The sequence below is a fragment of the Cervus elaphus genome, chromosome 17 (genome assembly GCF_910594005.1).
Source record: "Cervus elaphus chromosome 17, mCerEla1.1, whole genome shotgun sequence".
Classification (NCBI taxonomy): Eukaryota; Metazoa; Chordata; class Mammalia; order Artiodactyla; family Cervidae; genus Cervus; species Cervus elaphus.
The window spans coordinates 36,843,988-36,859,863 of record NC_057831.1 but is presented as its reverse complement, the minus strand read 5'-3'; the positions used below and the strand labels follow the sequence as shown (position 1 = coordinate 36,859,863).

Genomic DNA, 15,876 nt, shown 5'->3' with positions numbered 1-15,876 from the left:
CAGGGAGGCCTGGCGTGCTGTGGTTCATGGGGCTGCATAGAGTTGGACACCACTGAGTGACTGAACTGAAATGAAACACACAAAAAAGTTGGCGGTAATGCATGGTGAACACCCATCTACCTACCATGTTAATCTATACTTAACATTTTTGCTGTACATGATTTATCACATATCTATCCATTCATCTGTCAGTATTTTAAAATAAAAACATTTTCAGAATAAGTTGCCAACATCAGATATTTCCTCCTAAATACTTCAGCATCCATAGCATTAACTGGAACTCAATTCTGTTTACAGTTCTTGTTGGGGTTAAATATTTTTAACATGAATGTTTCTCTTTTGGAAAATTTCCCATGATTAGTGACTGTCTAGTTCTTATTATGGCTATGTGGTTAATGTTTGCCTCCCCCTCCAAGGCTATAGGGACTGTTTGATGCTTAGTGTAGAGTGTATCTGGTAGAGAACATGTGGAAGTCAGAAAAAAATGGATGAAAGAGAGAGCTATAGAAATAGAAAGAAAAAGTAAATCATGTACCTCTTCAAGCCCGTTTAAATATCTGCTATTAGGACTATTGTTGCTGGGGTCATTTAAAGCCATTTTGGTAAATGGAGCAGGACATGCTTATTGAGGAAACTGCAATTTTACGTTGGTTCAGTTAAGAAATTAAAATGAAGTGGAGTGTGTACCATCACTGATTATTCTATAAGAGTAAGTTCCCAGGGTTCTGGATGTTTATTTGGTAAGGACTGTTAGAGTACCTCAGTTTGTAATTCTGACTCCTATCTCAACTCCATACTTGAGTCTCAGGTAACCAACTTTTTTTTTCAAGATAAAATTTCATATGAAAAACCATGAGCCAGAGATATTGACCTAAATGCTAACTGACCACAAACCTCATATACGGGACATGAAAAATAGACTCTTATTCTTTTTTTCTCGACCATGGAGAAACTCCTTCCCACAGTGATTTCTTTTTTGCCATTCCTCCAATTCTTTTTGGTGATACCATCTCTGAATTGGAATTACGTCTTTGTAAGAGACCTGGACTTTTGTGAAACTGCCACATCTCTAGAGCATAAGGGAATTGTGTTAATCTTGTCCCCGGTGTTTCTAAAGGTGTCCAGTGTGATTCAAACTTCAAAGGTGGGAATCATTTTCATAGATGACAGTTAGCTACCTGGTAACTGCGATCTTGCTTTCTTGCCTTGTCACAGGAGCGTATGACAACTTGCATATGTCAGTGACAGCCTATATGCCAGCCAACAGTGCCCCATCCCCAGGATGTATTACTCCCCAAAACTTCTTTTCTGCTTGGTCAATCTAGTTAATTCTCAAAGAAAACTGCAGACCTGACCTGGTTTGAATGTCCTTGGGAAGAATCTGGCCTCACAGGACCTTCCCAGTTCAAATGGCAGGTTACAGAAATTCTTCCACGAGTTAAGTCATTCCTTTGAGTTAAAACAGTACTTTCCCAGTATTTCTGTTCTGTGTTGCAAATTTAGGGGTATGCGAGGTGCTGCGGTAGACTCATGAAGTCACTTTTGTGAGAATGTTTTTTTCACAAGATTATCTGTGGATCAGACAAGGATCAGGGTAACTCGGAAAGCAATGTGACCTTGGGGAGGAGACGGAAGCTCTGAGATTCAGCGCCAGGGAAAGTAGGGGAGGACAAACTTCTCTATTACTGGGTTTTAGGCCACTTAGTGTCTCTCAGATCTCCCGCTCACTGATTTCTTTTCATGCTTCTCAGCAACCCCCCTAGTCTTCCCCAAGCTCCCGCTGCTGCTGCTGCTGCTGCGCCGCTTTTCTCTTCCACCCCAACTCTCTGCGAGGTTCCCAGGAAAGCGCCGACCTCCTTTCCGCCTGTCCCATCGCGCAGCCCGGCTTTCTGCTTGGCGCTTCCTCCAGTCCGCCGAAGGCGAGTGAAACAAGACTCCTCCATCGTGGATGGAATACGATGCTTAACAACGCACCCTCAATTGTCAGCTAGCTTTTTCCCCTATGCCCAAGGATTTTGACCATCTCTGCACAAATAATAAGACTCAGAGCCCAGAACCTGAAAAGCCAACCGCTGATTAGTGTCCTTTCTTCCCCGCCAGTGAAAAGCAATCCAGTTCCAGCGCTAATGCTCTGTATCTTGCAGTTGGATCTTCGCCGACACAAACCGACGCCGCTGTTCCCTCGCCGAGCCCGCGGTGGTCTTGTCACCGTGGGCGGCCCCCGCCTCCCTCCAGGGCCTGGGCCTCTGCCGGCCTCCAGCCCGCGGATCTCGCTGCCCCGCCTCCGGCTCCGCCGCGGCCACCATTGGTGCAGGTCCGCCCAGAAGGAAGCCCATTGGCCGGCCGGGCCGTCCTTTACCCAGCGCATTCCGCCGCCCGCAGGCTTGCGGGGAAACTTCCTTATTATTGTGACGCCGAAATCGGAGAAACCCTGAGCCGGGTCGGTGGAGCTGTCACAGCCGGAATCCCGAGCGGCGGTTCGGCTGCCGCCGAGGTGCGCGGGGCGGGGGCTGGGGTTCTAGGAAGGAGGGCACCGCGGAGCTGCAGCCGCGCGCCCGCCGCGTTCGGCGCGGCTCAGCTGTCAGCGCTTGGCTCCCGGAGGGGCGGCTGCGGCTGCGGGGCGCTTTCCGCGGCGACCCGGAGCCGGGCGCGCGGGGAGGTCGGGGCGCGGCGCCTTCAGTGCCTGCGGGACACGGGCGGCGGGGCTGTGCCGGGCCGGGCGCCCCTCCGCCTCGTCTACGCCTTCCAGGCGTTCTCGGAGCTCTCCTTCTGACCTGAAGAGCCCAAGCGCCCGGAGAGGCCGGAAGCCGCTTTAAAGACGGGAGCGCCCCCAACCCCGACTATGCCGCCTGCAAACTGGGAGGAATTGCGACGCAGAAAGTCAAAAAGAGGATCCTCCCCTTCCTCCTCGCCTGCCCCTATTTAAATTCCGGGGCTCGGGTGACACCGTTGCGGTGAAGGGCCCGGAAGCTTCCCCGCGAAATGGGAGCCGCCGAGGCCTCTGCGTTTTGAGGGACTCCGGCTGCCGCGAGGAGTTTGGTCTGGGGGCTCGGCGGCCGCGGTTCCCGGCACCACCCACTTCGCTGAGACCGGGCCGGGTTCGCCTGGTCGGAGTCCGCCTCCTGGGCGGAGCTGGGGCGAGCGTGTGTGTGGACACGTGTGTGTGTGTGTGTGTGTGTGTGTGTGTGCGCGCGCGCGGACACGTAAGTGCGCGGACGGTCGCGGGGGTGTCAGGAACTGGGACGTTCGGGGGCAGGTGGCACTTTGAGTCATTTATGAACGTGTGGAGTGGGCACACCGGGATAACTGACGGAGAAGGGCATGTGTAACCTGAAACAGACCGACCCGGAGCTGCAGTAGAGCCCGCACCTAAACGCAACTGTGGTTTGATTCGGGGTATGCTCCGTGGCACCGGGAAAATGTGTATTTGAACTTTGCTTCTGGTGTCTGTGTTTCTGGTGTTTTCTGATTGCACTTTACTTTAGCTTTTAAGTCAGCCCCATTTGGAAGTATCTTAAATTCAGAGCTAAGCCTTCCAGGATTTTGCTTGCATTCATTACGCACGAAATGCTTTAGGAAAGACGATTCAAGCGCTCTCTCCCATTTTTGTGTCTCCTGACTCTTTCCACAAATAGGAAGCTATTTCTAGAACCTTTCATCTGATTTGATAACATCAAGTGGGCTGCTTTTTAAACTCCAGACTGAGGAGAAAGAAAAGCGAAATAAAATGAGAATTAACACCCTTTTAAAATGCAGTGACTGAAGAGAGATGCTGTCTTGTTTTAGTGGGAGATTACTGTGAAGCTGTCTCTTTTCCTACTTTCTTTTACGCGGGGGGGCAGAGGGGACGGCATTGTATGTTAGAAAAGGGGAGTAATATATTTAACCCCCTTTTAAAGCAAAATAGAAAAATTACACATCATTGTCTGACCGCATGGAGGCTAGGAACCTTCTGGAGAAAGGATGCAGGAATCAAAGAGGAAGACTAGAAACCTCTTTGACAGAACTCCTCTGGCATGAAAGAAAGAAACGGTTAGCAGGCAGTTTTACTTTTTCAGTAAATAGTTGGGATTTTATTTTTGAAAAAAGAAACAGATTTCAGAACGTTCCAAATGGTGTGGTTGGAGCCATTGGTTATAGCATTTCATGCTGAGTAACAAATTTAAATTTCTTAAGATCCCTGTAATTAAAGCTTTTTTCCCTCTACATAATGAGAGTTGCACCACTATTAGAGATACAAGATAGTTTTGTTTCTGTTTCAGAAATAAAAGTAATATTCTTCAAATTTCATGGCAGTTTCTTACATTATGTAGAAATAAAGTTATGATTACAGTATCTTAAAATCATACAGCACTTTTTTTTTTTTTTGAGAGACTAAGGTGCCTCTCAGTCCCATCTTGTTTTGCGTGAAAGAGGATGTGTTGATGAGAAGGAAGGAAAAATAAGGAAGGCTTACAAAACCGTTGTGGAAAAATATGCTATAATATGTGTGGTACATGGAAAAGTGGAGGAAAATACTGAATTTTTTTCAAAAATCTTTTTTAACCTAAGTGGGAGATTTTAAAATAACTCTATTTTTACTTTTACATCTACTTACAAATGCTAGGAACTTTTAAAGGTGCTGTCTATGTCTCTAGGTTCACTTTTAGCATCATGCTCTAACCAGCTGAGCTAACAGTCCAGTTAACTGTAAGTTCCCTTTTAGAGGTAACATCTTCATAGTTGGTTAATGGTTATATTATTAGCATTTAACCAAACTCCGGTCCTGAGTTAAAATATTTGGGGCCTATTCAAGCTTGCATAATTTAAAGATATTTTCTTTTCAGAAGTTTACATTTCCTTTTGTTTTCTGTAACTTGAAAGCACTTTGTAGCATTCTGTTAATATTATTGATGTTCATTATTTTTTTCTTTACTTTGCAGATCTGCAGGGTGAGGTGGAACCAATCTGGCTTAAGTAACTGATGCCAAGTGTGTTACCCGTGGTAAGTTACTTTATTTCTCTGAACCTCAGTTTCCTCATCTTGTACTTGGGGATAATATCTAACTCCCAGAACGGGTAAGAGGATTAAAGAGGATAATCTACGTAAAGGACTTAGATTAATATAGCTGCCTAGAGAGGGACCTTAACAAATCCTTACTGGCTTCTTCCGCTGTGATCGAGAGAAGAGAACAAGGTGAACTCAGGAAGTAGGAGACCTAGTTTCTGGTCTCAGCTTCAACCAGTTACTTCTCAGAGGACCGAAGTTAACTTCAGCTGCCATTAAAATGAGGTTAAAAATGTCAGTCTCTTGCCTAGAGGTTGGATCAAACAGACTTTTAAGTTCTCTATAATAAGATGATCCTTTGATGGGATAATTCTGTCCCCTTTAGACATTTACAACATTTAGAAATAGTACTTGCTGGTGTCAAAGGCGTGTGTTTATGTGTATGAGCCAGTAAGTGAACTAATTTTATTATGAGGTTGGGTGGACATAAAGAGAAGCCTGGCTAACTCTGTTGAGATGGCCTCGCTCATCCCTTCTCCCTCTGGCTGACACAAGTTCTAATTCAAGTTGTCTGTAAGCATCACTATCAGCTAATATGAGTCAGCTAATATGAACTCACTTACTGTGTGCAACATCTTCTTTTAACGTTTGTTTTTAAAATCAGAGAAGGAAGATAGCTTGACTTTGTTTTATTTGAGTGGTGATATAGCATTGTGTTTAATAAGAGCATGGGCTTTGGAGTCTGGGAGATGATATTTCAATCCTGCCTTTGCCACTTTAAGTAAGTTGCCACCACAGCTAGTACTTATTTACCATAGCTAGTACTTATCTGTATGTTCCTGGGCAAGTGACTTAACCTTGCTAAGTGTTGAGGTTATTGTAAAGGATAAATTAAATAATCTGTGTGAAGTTTTTAGCACAGACTCAGACACATAGTAGGCTTGCAATAGTGGTGACTATTGCTTTTTCTTTATTCAGCAGCTACTTATCAAGCTCTTCCTGTGTGCCAAACACTATTCTAGCTTCTAGGGGTAGAGAAATGAACAGAGAGACTCAGTCCTTCCTTAATGGAGCTTCTATTCCTCAGCTTTAGCATTGAGAAACACCACTTTTTAAAGACAGCTTGGATTGTAAAAGGCATTCTGTTTTCAGATCTGTGAGGGAAAGCACATTTAGAGTGGAGGAAATACGTTTTTTTCGTTACATCTTAGGGAATGTATATCTGATATTACCTGGCAGACAAAAGCTAGCAACTTTAGATTGTGAGAATTCTGGTTTTCTCAGATTTGGGTTCTGTTCTCTAGGCACTTAAGTAGCATCTACTGTGCTCCTTTGTTATGCTGGGTACTGGAGATGCACAGATTAGTAAAACCTGATTCCCTTCATGGAGTAGCTCTCAGTCTGCACATGGATGGGGAATTGTGGGTGAGATGCAAGAAGCAGTGATCCTACCTTAATAGTACTTTTCTTCTTATTATATTGTGACGTATCTGAAAGCATAAAGCAATAAGTGTAATACATGTGCTGCAAACAACTATAAAAGGGCAGAAACAGAACATCAGCCACGTCACTGAAGCTCCCTCTATGCTCCTTCCAGACAGTACCCTCCATTGCTACATATATTAATACAAAACTCTCGCTTGGTCTTTGTATTAATATTGACTGTTTTTTAAATTTTTTTTAACTTTAGCACCACTAATGTTCTTCTTCAAATGCTTGTTAACACTTGTGTTTGGACCTTGTAAAAATGCATCACATTCTGCATTCCGAATTCTTTTGTGACTTTTTCCCTGCCTCAGCACCATTTTTTTGTTTGTTTTTGTATTTCTTTTTTTTTTTTAATTTATTTTTATTAGTTGGAGGCTAATTACTTTACAATATTGTAGTGATTTTTGCCATACATTGACATGAATCAGCCATGGATTTACATGTGTTCCCCATCCTGATCCCCCCTCCAGCCTCCCTTTCCATCCCATCCCTCTGGGTCTTCCCAGTGCACCAGCCCTGTGCACTTGTCTCATGCATCCAACCTGGGCTCAGCACTTGTTTTTTAAGATGTAGCAGAACTGATGCTTATAGATGGAATTAATTTCTTTTTCACTGATGTGCAGTATTCCATCCTATGCATGTGCTACAGCTTATCCATTTTCTTATAAGTGGACTTCTGGGTTGTCTCTGTTCTATGTATTTCAAACAATCCTGAATTGAGCATTCTTGTGCATATATCTTGGGGCATATATTATGAGTTTCTTGTTGCATTATATATTAGGATAGCCACTAGCCATATGTGACTACTTATATTAAAAGTAAATGAAATTAAAGTTTCAGCTCATCATTAGCCACATTTCGAGTGCCCAGTAGTCACATATGGCTGGTGGCTCCCATATTGGACAGGACAGATACCTAACATTTCCATCACAAAATTCTCAGTTTCCAGGTTTTACCCCATTTTTGATCTCCAGTTCTCAGCACTGTGAAGCGACACTGTAGGTCCTTGGTAAGTTGGACAGTGCTGGTCATATATCTAGGAATTTAATTACTGTGCCATGGGGTATTTACATCTTCATATTCACTAGGTAATAATGCACACTTGTTTTCCAAAGTGGTTCTGCCAACTTATACTTCTACCAGCTGTGGGTGAGAGTCCTGGTTGCTTTGTGTCCTTGACTTGGCACTGTTAGATTTTTAATGCCTGCCTGTCTGGTCAAGTGTCTTTTTCTGAAGGCAGCTTATGGCTTATGCACACAATGGAAGGATCATCCTTCTAGTGTGAATTCCAGCACCAGGTAGTAAAGAAGATGCCACCTGAGGCAGAGTCATCAGGGGAGGGGTAGGAATGTTTCCTGTATCGGCTAAAAGGGCCAGAAGACCAAAGTCCATTTGAAGTCGGAATCAAGCAAGGAGTGGACTGACGTTGTTGGAAACTTCTCTCTGCCTTTTGGGCTATTTCTGCCTATGGTAGTAAACTTTCTGACAGTAAAGTATGTCATTAGAATAAATCTTTGTTACTGGAGCTAATTCTGCATTTGAGTTTTGGCTCCAGATTTATTTAAAGCTTGGATCTGGGGAGTGCCTGCAGAGCACTGGAGACTGGGACAGTCCCTTTTCCTGCTATTGGAAAAGACCCGCCCTTTCCCACACACCATTCAGGACAGGGCTCCTGAGTTTGTTTGAAACGAAGCTTATCCCTGTCATAAATGAGATTAGAAGTCCTACCTGAGTGTTATTTATATTTAGATTTTAGTGATTTTTCAAAGAACCAAGAATCAGTTGTTAGGTTGATGTTTGCATAGTCTGATTAGTAAGACAGAGTTTAGGAGTTGCAGCTTGTCTTTTAGTGTTCAGCTCTCTAAGACTGATAAAAGGAGATTTATGTACCTACCTTGAGTCCCTTGCAGTGGAAGCACAGAGAAAAAACATGTAAAAACCTTGTCCTTGCCACATCAGATTTCCCATGTGAAAGTTCTGCCTGCCAGCGGTAGTGCAGCCTTGGCGGAACAGCAGATGCTAACCACAGGAAGACGGCAGTCACAAGCCCAGCCCGCTGAGGAGCTGCCCTGTGTTCTGAGTCCTCCGAAGAGCACCCGGAGTAGGAGGCACAGTGCTGCAGCCTCTGACAGTTACCCCGAGTGCTGAGAGCCAGGCTCAGCACTTGCTACAGCCCCGTTTCTCTTTTTGCCATTTTAGGGACAGGAAATGGGCTTAGAGTGGTTAAACATCTTCCCCAAAGTTTCACAGCAAGGGCATGGTTAATTCAGGACTTGAACTTTAGTCCTTTTGACCTTTGTGAAAGTTGCTCAATCGTGTCTGACTCTTTGCAACCCCATGGATAGTCCATGGAATTCTCCAGGCCACAATACTGGAGTGGGTAGCTTGTCCTTTTTTTAGGGGATCTTCCCAACCCAGGAATCAAACCCAGGTCTCCTGCATTGCAAGCAGATTCTTTACTGTCTGAGCCACGTTAACCAAGAATAGATGAGGAGAGGCACTGGGAAAAGAAAGAGGTGTGATGTGAAGGGAACAGAAGGTTCATCTTTCTTCCTTTTGTTTTGTGATAGAGAGGTAAGAGACAGGAAATGGAGAGGCCAGGCTGAAGTGGCACAAGACAGCCAAGGTGGCTGGTTTGGGTGCTGAGCCAGCGTGTAGTCCTATATTCTTCTGCAGCACCTTTTTTTTTTTTTTTTTTTGACTGCGTGGCATGCAGGATCTTAGATTCCTAACCAGGGATCAAACCTGAGTCCATAGAAGTGAAAGTGCAGAGTCTTAACTACTGGACAGCCAGGGAATGCCCCCGCACCACCCCCCTCCCCCCACTTTTTTTTTTCCAGCAGCACCTTTTGTAATGGTGTGTTTTGAAGGGAAGTAAAAGATTCTACTCCTCTGGAAGCAAGGGAGAGACAATGAGTGAGGAAAAATGGGAGGAAGGACACAGGAGATCAAAATGCCAATTTATGAAGAACATTGCCAAAGGTAGATCTTTAAATTCATGGACACCAGTAGCTAATAAACATGGGGGTTCCACCAGAGTGTACTTTAAGTGAAAGCTATGTTAATGTCTGGCTTCTTTTGGACACAGTGAACTTCTCTCCTGACAGCTAGATGATTTTAGTACCTTCTGCTCTAGTTTCGGCAGAGCATTGTGATGAGTTGGGCTGTATCTCCAATGAAGGTTAATAATTCATTCATAGAAATATATTTATCTGTGGTTGCTCTTTAGTTACCCCTGAATTAGTTTTCATTTGACTACTTGAAGATTGCATTACTATAACTCAGGTGGGAAGAATTTTAACAATAGCCCTATTTATCTTTTTCCATAAATGGTTTCTGCTGGTCAGTAAGGGATGAGGCCATACCTCAGGCTGCTTACCGAGGCTTGCAGTTGTCCAGAGCACCCAGAGTTCAGCTGACTCTCAAGGATTGAATCGCTGGTGGCACAGATGGTAAAGAATCCACCTGCAATGCAGGAGACCTGGTTCGATCCCTGGGTCAGGAAGATCCCCTGGAGAAGAGAATGGCTATACACTCCAGTATTCTTGCCTGGAGACTCCTGTCGACAAGAGGAGTAGCCTGGTGGGCTATAGTCTGTGGGGTCTCAAAGAGTTGGACATGACTGAGCGACTAACACTCTTACTTTCACACTTTTAAACAAACTTGTAAGAAACTGATGGATCCAGGATGCCAAATTAATAGTGAAAAGTAGAAACCCCAGGAAGGCTGGGATGCTTTGGTCAGCTACTCATAGTGTTCTTTTCCCATACTAGGATCTGCTTTGGAAATCAGTTATTTAAGCTTGCTTATTAATCATGGAATCTGTTCAGGGCAAGTGGCTGGGTAAATTTATTGATTAGTGTTATGGAGTCTACCCATCTCCACTACTGGGCGGTAATTACTTAGCAGATCAGTCAGCTTGACTGAATATGGTACCCTTTCTCCCTGGACAGTGCCAGAGATATTGGGGAGTTCTGACTCTCTGGCTGTCCTTTTTCTAGGCTCTAGCATACTAGTCAAGAGTATATTCTCGGACTTAAATTCTAGTTCTGCCACTACCTTGTTCTGTGATTTAGGCAAGTCACTTCAGTTCTTTCTGTCTCACTTTCTTTATCTTTATTCTTTTTTTTGTCTTCACTTTCTCCATCTACAAATTTGAGTTGATAATGGTAGTACCTACCTCATAGAAGATTAAATGATTTAATACCTATGAATCATGTAGAAAAGTGCTGGATTCAGCATAAGCTCAGATGAAGTGTTATCTGCTATTATTACTAAAGTATAATTTTTCTGCTATCAGTCAGGAGTTTTTTTTTCTCAAGTGACAGAGATCCACTTAGACAAACTTAAGCAAACAAAGAAGGGTCTCATTAAACTGCATAGAGTTGATTCTCGTAGTAGTTAACTTCCTATGAAGTTGCTGCAAAGACCAAATTAGTGAAGACTGAGCCATTTTGCTCCCAGGGAGACACAGGGTTAGTTAGTTTCCTGCTGAGAGCCTCTGTGTCAAAGATCAATACACAACTCTGTATTATGTGAATTTAAGTGTGTTTCTGGGGAGAATTCCATAGCAATCCAGTGGTTAGGACTATGTGGTTTCACTGCCCAGGTTTAATCCCTGGTTGGGGAACCAAGATCCCACAGTCTCCTGGTATGGCCAGTGACGGCGGGGGGGGGGGGGGTGGGGGGGTGGGGGTGTGTTTCTGTTTGGATATCTTATTTGATGAATTTCTTACAAATGATTAACTCTATACAGTATTTCTTTATAATAAAACATTAGTCAGGAAGAGGTTTTTTTTTTGTTTCTTTTTTTTAAAAACGTTTTCCTGAATGCTAGGTAAATTTCTTTGGGTTTCAGCCTTGCAACGCTGCTGTCTGATACACTCTATGATCAGGCATCGTCTCATGAATCTACAGATTCAATTGCTTTTCTATCACTTCTGTGGCTTCATTATGCACTATAGATGTTAATTTAGCACTTTTCTTAAATGGTCACATGTACAGATCAGTGAATTTCCTCCTTTTTTTTTTTAATTAGCCCTGGACTCACAGGCAGCAGCACTGGAACTCATGCATGAACAGAGCTCATCTATCACATGTATTGTCTTTGGCCTTCTCTGAGTGTTTGGGCCAGGGTCATGCTCACCTCTGTGCAGGAGGACATAGGGTTGTTATCAGATAAAGAGACACAGTTCAGTTTAGTTCAGGTGCTCAGTTGTGCCCAACTCTGCGACCCCATGGACTGCAGCTCGTCAGGCTACCTTGTCCATCACCGGTTCCTGGAACTTACTCAAACTCATGTTCATCGAGTTGGTGATGCCATCCAACCATCTCATCGTCTATCTTCCCCTTCTCTTCCGGCCTTCAGTATTTACCAGCATCAGGGTCTTTGCCAGTGAGTCAGTTCTTTGCATCAGGTGGCCAAAATATTGAAGTTTCAGCTTCAGCATCAGTTCTTCCAATGAATATTCAGGACTGATTTCCTTTGGAATGGACTGGTTTGATCTCCTTCAGTCCAAGGGACTCTCAAGAGTCTTCTCCAACACCACAGTTCAAAAGCATCAATTCTTCAGTGCTCAGCTTTCTTTATAGTCCAACTCTCACATCCATACATGACTACTGGAAACACCATAACTTTGATAAGATGGACCTTTGTTGGCAAAGTAGTGTCTCTGCTTTTTAATATGCTGTCTAGGTTAGTCATAGCTTTTCTTCAAAGGAGCAAGCGTCTTTTAATTTCATGGCTGCAGTCACCATGTGCAGTGATTTTTGGAGCCCCCAAAATAAAGTCTGTCACTGTTTGCATTGTTTCCTCATCTATTTGCCATGAAGTGATGGGACCAGATGCCATGATCTTCATTTTTAAATGTTGAGTTTTAAGCCAACTTTTTCACTCCCCCCTTTCATTTTCATCAAGAGGCTCTTTAGTTCCTCATCTCTTTTTGCCATAAGGGTGGTGTCATCTGCATATCTGAGGTTTTTGATATTTCTCCTGGCAATCTTGATTCCAACTTGTGCTTCCTCCAGCCCAGCGTTTCTCATGATGTACTCTGCATATAAGTTAGATAAGCAGGGTGACAATATACAGCCTTGACGTACTCCTTTCCCAACTTGGAACCAGTCTGTTGTTCCATGTCCAGTTCTAACTGTTGCTTCCTGACCTGCATACAGATTTCTTAGGAAGCAGGTCAGGTGGTCTGGTATTCCCATCTCTTTAAGAATTATTCAGTTTGTGGTGATCCACACAGTCAAAGGCTTTGGCATAGTCAATAAAGGAGAAGTAGATGTTTTCCTTGGAGAAGGCAGTGGCACCCCACTCCAGTACTCTTACCTGGAAAATCCCATGGACGGAGGAGCCTGGTAGCCTGCAGTCCATGGGGTCGCTAAGAGTGGGACACAACTGAGCGACTTCATGTTCACTTTTCACTTTTGCATTGGAGAAGGAAATGGCAACCCACTCCAGTGTTGCCTGGAGAATCCCAGAGACAGGGGAGCCTGGTGGGCAGCTGTCTGTGGGGTCGCACAGAGTCGGACACGACTGAAGTGACTTAGCAGCAGCAGATGTTTTCCTGGAACTCTCTTGCTTTTTTGATGATCCAACGGATGTTGGCAATTTGGTCTTTGGTTCCTCTGCCTTTTCTAAATACAGCTTGAACATCTGGAAGTTCACATTTCACATTCTGTTGAAGCCTGGCTTGAAGAATTTTGAGGATTACTTTGCTAACGTGTGAGATGAGTACAATTGTGCAGTAGTTTGAACATTCTTTGGCATTTCCTTTCTTTGACATTGGAATGAAACTGACGTTTTCCAGTCCTGTGGCCACTGCTGAGTTTTCCAAATTTGCTGGTGTATTGAGTGTAGCACTTTCACAGCATCATCTTTTAGGATTTGAAATAGCTCAACTGGAATTCCATCACCTCCACTAGTTTTTTTGTAGTGATGCTTCCTAAGGCATTCTTGACATCGCATTCCAGGATGTCTGGCTCTAGGTGAGTGATCACACCATTGTGGTTATCTGGATCATGAAGATCTTTTTTGTATAGTTCTTCTGTGTATTGTTGCCACCTCTTCTTAATATCTTCTGCTTCTGTTAGGTCCGTACCACTTCTGTCCTTTATTGTGCCTATCCTTGCATGAAATGTTCCCTTGGTATCTCTAATATTCTTGAAGAGATTGCTAGTCTTTCCCATTCTATTGTTTTCCTCTATTTCTTTGCACTGATCACTAAGGCAGGCTTTCTTATCTCTCCTTGCTATTCTTTAGAACTCTGCATTCAAATGGGAATATCTTTCCTTTTCTCCTTTGCTTTTCGCTTCTCTTCTTTTCACAGCTATTTGTAAGGCCTCCTCAGACAGCCATTTTGCTTTTTTGCATTTCTTTTTCTTGGCGATGGTCTTGATTCCTTCTCCTGTACAGTGTCACGAACATCCATCCATAGTTCATCAGGCACTCTATCAGATATAATCCCTTCAATCTATTTGTCACTTCCACTGTTTAATCGTAAGGGATTTGATTGAGGTCATACCTGAATGGCCTAGTGGTTTTCCCTACTTTCTTCAATTTAAGTCTGACTTTGGCAGTAAGGAGTTCATAATCTGAGCCACAATCAGCTCCCGGTCTTGTTTTTGCTGACTGTATGTAGCTTCTCCATCTTTGGCTGCAAAGAATATAATCAGTCTGAATTTGGTATTGACCATCTGGTGATGTCCATGTGTAGAGTCTTCTCTTGTGTTGTTGGAAGAGGGTGTTTACTATGACCAGCGCGTTCTTTTGGCAAAACTATTTTAGCCTTTGCCCTGCTTCATTCTGTACCCCAAGGCCAAATCTGCCTGTTACTCCAGGTATCTCTTGACTTCCTACTTTTGCATTCCAGTCCCCTATAATGAAAAGCACATCTTTTTTGGATGTTAGTCATAGAAGTTCTTGTAGGTCTTCATAGAACCGTTCAACTTCAGCTTATTCAGCATTACTGGTCAGAGCACAGACTTGGATTACTGTGATGTTGAATGGTTTGCCTTAGAAATGAATAGAGATCATTCTGCCGTTTTTGAGATTGCATCCAAGTACTGCATTTTGGACTCTTTTGTTGACTGTGAGAGCTACTCCATTTCTTTTAAGGGATTCTTGCCCACTGTAGTAGATATAATGGTCATCTGAGGTAAATTCACCCATTCCAGTCCATTTTAGTTCGCTGATTCCTAAAATGTCGATGTTCACTCTTGCCATCCCCTGTTTGATCACTTCCAATTTACCTTGATTTATGGACCTAACATTCCAGCTTCCTGTGCAATATTGTTCTTTATAGCATTGGACTTTACTTCCAGCACCAGTGACATCCACAGCTGGGTGGTGTTTTTACCTTTACTCCGTCTCTTCATTCTTTCTGGAGGTATTTCTCAACTCTTCTCCAGTAGCATATTGGCCACCTACTAACCTGGAGAGCTCATCTTTCTGTGTCCTCTCTTTTTGCCTTGTCATACTGTTCATAGGGTTCTCAAAGAGAGACAGAGATTAGACAAAAGGGCAGTTGATAACACCTTTGAGGCATTTATTTTGAGCAAAGCTTCCTTCTTCAGAAAGGTTGCACCATCTTGGGTTGCAGCTTTCTCTTACATTTGCTTTTCAGTCATGGCCTTTATCCCCTTTTTATTGGATGAATAATGTTCCTTTTTATTTTACTGATGAGTACTGTCTGTTGATGGATATGTGGGTTGTTGTTGTTTTAGTTTCATATGAATAAAGCTGCTGTGAGCATTGTTTATAGATCTTTGCTTATATAGACATACAGTCATGCTTCTTGGTACAATATTTCTAGACATATTGTACTTGGCTGGTTAAGGGGATGGGTTAATGCTACAACTGCCTAATCTCATCCTGTATCTCTCAATGCAGAGTACTTTCACTCTCAGAGGGCAATTTTTTTTTCAAGTTTCTAAGACACCGTGTGTTGTATACTGACTGCGTCATTCCGTATGTTTTTGTGCGTGTTCTTGCTTCTTTGCATGTAGCATGTTAGTCGCTCAGTCGTGCCTGACTTTTTGCAACTCCATGGACTACAGCCCACCAGGCTCCTCTGTCCATGAGATTTTCCAGGCAAGGATACTGGAGTGGGTTGCCATTTCCTTCTCCAGGGGATCTTTCCAACCCAGGGATCGAACCCGGATCTTCTGCACTGCAGGCGGTTTCTTTACCGACTGAGCTACAAGGGAAGCCCCTTGCTTCTTTAGGTGAAATATAAATCTGCTTGAGTGGCAGTGTAACCCGGTGGGTAAGAGTGTGCACATTAGCACCAGGCCTGGATTCATAGCCTGGTTCTGTTCCTTCCAGCTCTGTGACCTTGGGAATGCTTCTTAATCTCTCTGAGCCTTGCTTTATCTGAAAATGAAGCTAAAAATAGTGC

General features: G+C 43.6%; 1 protein-coding gene across 5 annotated transcripts in view; it reads left to right on the top strand.

The window, feature by feature from the left end:
• Positions 1-2,345: 2,345 nt before the first annotated feature.
• Positions 2,346-15,876, top strand: part of HERC3 (HECT and RLD domain containing E3 ubiquitin protein ligase 3) — a 132,863-nt gene continuing 119,332 nt past the window's right edge. For 2 of the 5 annotated variants that reach the window (XR_006334645.1, XR_006334646.1), the window contains exons 1-2: positions 2,346-2,494; positions 4,923-4,984. The gene's annotated coding sequence lies outside the window, so the exon portion shown is untranslated. Of the gene's footprint in view, positions 2,495-2,910; positions 3,397-4,922; positions 4,985-15,876 lie in introns of those variants that run through there. The other 3 variants (XM_043870861.1, XM_043870859.1, XM_043870860.1) reach the window with 2 other exon arrangements.